Source organism: Arachis ipaensis, chromosome B4, assembly GCF_059453495.1.
Source record: "Arachis ipaensis isolate K30076 ecotype BB chromosome B4, ASM5945349v1, whole genome shotgun sequence".
NCBI classification, from domain to species: domain Eukaryota; kingdom Viridiplantae; phylum Streptophyta; class Magnoliopsida; order Fabales; family Fabaceae; genus Arachis; species Arachis ipaensis.
In genome coordinates, this window is record NC_142439.1 from 94,613,899 (window position 1) to 94,618,780 (window position 4,882).

The 4,882-nt window shown below is 37.0% G+C and overlaps 1 long non-coding RNA gene across 1 annotated transcript; it reads right to left on the minus strand.

Moving 5' to 3' along the window:
• Positions 1–279: 279 nt before the first annotated feature.
• LOC107639438 (uncharacterized) lies at positions 280–4,640 on the minus strand. Its single transcript, XR_015881348.1, has 2 exons — positions 3,583–4,640; positions 280–1,458 (listed from the first exon to the last, which is right to left on the minus strand). It is a non-coding gene; the product is annotated as an uncharacterized LOC107639438 (long non-coding RNA).
• Between the last annotated feature and the right edge of the window lie 242 nt (positions 4,641–4,882).

Genomic DNA, 4,882 nt, shown 5'->3' on the forward strand with positions numbered 1-4,882 from the left:
ATGCTTTCTAAAGTTTGTTCTTCATTTAACCAATCAACAGAAATTTAATGTACATATGCAAAAATCATGAGGTCTTTTCAAGGTTGTAATGTGGCTAAGCTTAAAAGTAAGGATGTATATATAGCTAGGTGAGCTTGCATTTGAATCTTTGATTAGCATAGATTATCACCTAACACACACACAACCTAACACACACACTCATGCATCAAAGTTACTTCAATCACATATGCATTGATTATTATTGAATTTCTCATTGGGGTAATTTTGTCCCCTTTTTCATTTTTGTTTTTCTTTTCTTTTTTTTTTCTTTTTTTTAACATAATATATACACCAACTCATCAATGCATATGGTTTCCATAGTCTTACATGAGCATGTACCCCAAATTTCCATTATTTTTCAACAAAGAATAAAACACATTTTTATCTACCAATGTTCCCAAATCTTCCCCACACTTAAACATCACACACTCTCACTACCTTAAACTACTCAAAGATTCAAATAAAGGACATTTCATTGTTTTTCGCTTAAGATTAATGATGTGGCAAAATAAAGAACAAAAAAAGATTAAAAAGGCTCAAAGTGGCAAACAAAGGTGAATGAAATGGTAGGCTATTTGGGTAAAGTGAGCTATAAAGAAATGATGCCCTCAATCACATAAATGCATAAAAATACATTAAACAATGGATATATAGACTTAAACAAACCAAGGATTGCAATCATAGAGAAGAGCAACACACAAGAATGAGATAAGTGGTTAAATGATGTAACCACACAATAAAGCTCAAAAACTCACAAGTTGTATGTTCTTTAACTCAAAAACCATATTCCCCAATGTATAAATCATGCAAGTTTCAATGAAATTTTTAAACTCAATTCAATTTGAATTTCAATGGCCTAAATAAAAAGTAAGCTTCTTGGAAATTTCATTAATTTGACTAACACTTATTCTATATATGTATATAGTGTGATTGGATGAAAAAAGGTAAAAAATCCTAAGTTTAATTCCTAATTTCAATCAAACCAAAATAACAAGTATATAGGAAACCAAACTTAGGTGCAATCATCACATCATCCCAAATCACAATCAAGACTAAAAACCAAAAAGAACATATGTACAAGCCAAAATTAAGAGCAAAATGTCAAAATATGCATAACTACTATATAATACTAAGTTATGTACAAGCAAAATTAAAAAGTGCAATAAACTAAGAAAGTGCAATAACTAAGTAAAAAGGTTTTCAAAAGATAAAATATATAGAAAACAACTAAAAAGCATACAAAGAAACTAAACTAAAAGTGTTCGGAAATGAAGCTTGTCACCCAAAATGCGCTGGTGAAGTTGGGCAACCTCCCCACACTTAAGATGTAGCACCGTCCTTGGTGCTCACGATCATGCGGAGTGGAAGGAGTCGTCATTGTCTCACCATACAAAATTGGCTGCAAGAGTGATGGTGGTGCTGAAACGGAAAGAGCTAAGTCACAAAACAGCATATGAAGTGAACAAGTAATAAAAATTTGAATGGAAGCATATATGAGAATCAAGTTAAATCAAACACAAACAACTTCCAATCAAATTCAGAACATGGGGAAAGCTAACTTGCTTGTTTATCAAAGAATAAAAGAAGGAAGGAGCATTGTTACTATGCACAAAGAAAAAGAAAACAGTTAAAAGTTGAAGGTTAATGTTAGTTGAAAAAATAAAAAGAAAGTTAAAAGTTAAAACTTATGTTAGTAAAAAGGAAAATGGTTAATTGAAAGAGAAAAGAAATTTAAAGTTAGGTGAAGGAGAAGAAAAAGTTAGTTGAAAAAGAAAACAAAAGTTAAATGTTATGTAAAAAGAAGGGAAAAGTTAGTAAAAGAAATGGAAGAAAAATCAAAAGTTAGGTGCATAGTCACAAGTTCCTTAATTCCAAAAAGTTTCAAAAATTTTAAAATAAGCAAGTTTGTATTCACTTCTCAACAATTCAAAATGCCAAAACAAGTGATGCACATGTATGTGTAAAGCACATAATCAAGTAAATTGGCATAAGTGGAAGCAATTTGGTATTGGCAAGTTAAAACTTTAATGAACAATGCACATAAATGAAATTCAAACACCAAATCATAAGGAAGCATAAAAGTCACAAGTTGAAACAAGAATTGAAAACCTCATGATCTAAGTGACTTAATAAAAGTTAGGCAAAAATAAAATGAATCAATTCAGCCACTTAGATTTAAAACCTTCAAACTTGTGAGTTTATGCAAAAGAGGCTCTACTTTTAAAAGAATTTCAAGTTTATGGTCAATTTGAAAATAATTCACTTGAACTACTCAATGCATAGAAGTAAATTAGCATTACAAACAAGCAAAGAATGTTAGAAGCATGACCAAAACTTGCAAAGAAGTTCTTGAGGAAATCAGAAATCATGTAGCAAACAAGGGTCTATTTTGACATAGAAATCCGTCAAATAGAATCTTGTCGCCCCAAATAACACAATGTCACTTAATAAACTAAGGTTAGGAAAAATCCAGCAGCATTTCAGCAGTAAATTGGCCTATTTCCCAATTCAACCAATCAATTCAGATTTCCTATGAATGCTTTAACACTCAAATTCACAAAAAATCATATATGACTTCATAGGAAATCAGAAAGTGAGCCAAAATATAGCAAGAACAAAAAATACAGCACCAAAACAATGAACCATTTAACAAGCAGACAATTTGAATTCAAACAGTCAAGTGCAAAATTGAAAGAAGACTTCAGCAGCAATTCAGGCAAGCCAGTTCAAACCAAATGAAATTCAAACTTAAGAAGCATAATAGCATGATTAATTACCTATGAACTTGTACTACTCCTACTCCAAAGCAACCTAACAGCAGCAAAGTTTTAGCAAAAACAATTGTAACACAATGAAGTAACAAGTATCCAAATGATCAAAACAATTCCAGACAATTAAACATGCAACAATCACACATTATCCCGTCAATTTCAGCCTCAAAAGTCATCAAAACTGGCAGTAAATCAGCAAATCTCCACACAATCAAGAAAATTTTCAACCAAACTCAACAGCAAATTTCCAGCAATTCAATCAGAAAAATCAAATCAGAATCAGTGATTTCACATCATAAACAGAAATTTAGAATCTGTGGTTCCATCACAATGAGCAACCCGAACAGTAGTGAATTAATCCAGCAGTAACCAAAACAGCAGCAATGCACAACATATAATGGACTCAATTAACATTCGTTGCATTGAATTCGATAATCGTTCCAAAAGCAAGCAGTATGAATTCAAGCAATTACTCATAATTGAATCCAACAATGAACTGCAATTGGGAACAAGAACTCAGCCAACAGCATTTAGCAAGAACAAAGCAATAACAGATAACCAGGCAGCAGCATCAATTGCACAGGGGCAAATCATGAAAGAGCAACATTCCAAACAGCATTATTAATCAAAACAAACCTAAATCCACTATCCAGCTCAGATTCTCTAACAACCTAATCAACTAACATGCATTTCTAACTAAATTAAGCTAAACAAAATTAACTTACAGTAAACTAATGACTGAAACAGAACTCAATTAAAGAAAAAAGTGAACCTGGGAAGCAGAATTAGAACAGAGGAAGGGAAAGGAAGAAGAAGGTTGATGATGGTGAGTGAACGGCTGGAGTAACTCAGCTGGCCTGGTGGTGGAGCTGCTCCAATGGCAGCAGCGGAGGAGGGGCGCAGCAAAGAAATAGGGGTGGTGTTGCAACAGCTGGAACCCAACTCAGACGAAGCGAACAGGAGCGTGAACTTGCTCTGTTCTTCAAACCAGAAGGAACGAGAGAGACAAGGATACTTGTGCCATTGCACCTGATGGCGACAGAAAGGGTAGAGGGAGGAGGCTGAACGCGGTGGTCGAGACCGGAGTTTGAGACATGGCTAGGGTTCGCGATTGTGGTGGCGGAGGTAAGGGGTGACGATAATCAGAGGAGAGGGGAAGGGCTTCGTACGAAGGAGAGGGAACAGGGGTATGGCGCGCGGTGTTGAGCTCGACGGAAAGGGGCTCTGATAGGGGGTCCTTTGGTTCAGCGAGAAGGGAGAAAGAGGGATGAGAAGGTAGCTGTGGTTTCTGGGCTCGGCGGAGGTGAGAAGAAGAGAAGAAGAGAAGAAAGGGATGTGGAGACTCGTCGTCGGTGTCGCTGTGGCTCGCCGACAGTGCGGTGGTTCGGGCAATGAGAGAGAGGGAGGAGAAGGTGGAGGTTGCGGTTGCAGAGCGCGGTGTGGCTGAGGAAGACAGAGAACCAGGGATGGCGGGACGAGAGAAGAGATGAGAGAAAAGGGAAGAAGAGGGAGAAAGGGTGCGGCGGTAGCCGGCGGTCATGGTGGCGGGTCGTTCGACGCTGGCGATTCTGGTGGTTGGAGAAGTTGAAACAGAAAAGAGAAGGGCTGCGGTGATCCTTGGCTCGGGTTCGGCGATGAGGGGTGAGAGAAGAGGAAGAAGGGATGGGGTGAGGGGCGGTGGTTTGAGACAGTGATGTATGGTGATGATGGTGAAGAAGATGAAGACGTTGATGGTGAATGATTGGCTCAAGGAAGGGCAGAACAGGGGGATGCGGACGCACATAGCTTGCGGGTGCTCCCAACAGAGAAGGGTGAATTTGGGGTGCGTACGCTAGTGCGTACGGAGAGGAAAATGGACAATAGTGCGTATGCACACACTGTGCAAACGCTGCGAGTAAAGGGTGTCTATGAGACCCAACAATGCAAAATGTATATATACAAGAGATTAACAAAAATATGTAACTATGTACATTAACTTTAAAATTAATCCAAGATTTTATCTTCCAAATCAAAATCATGGACTATTTAAACCATTTTTAATATGCACAAACAAGAATCTACCAAAACTATTT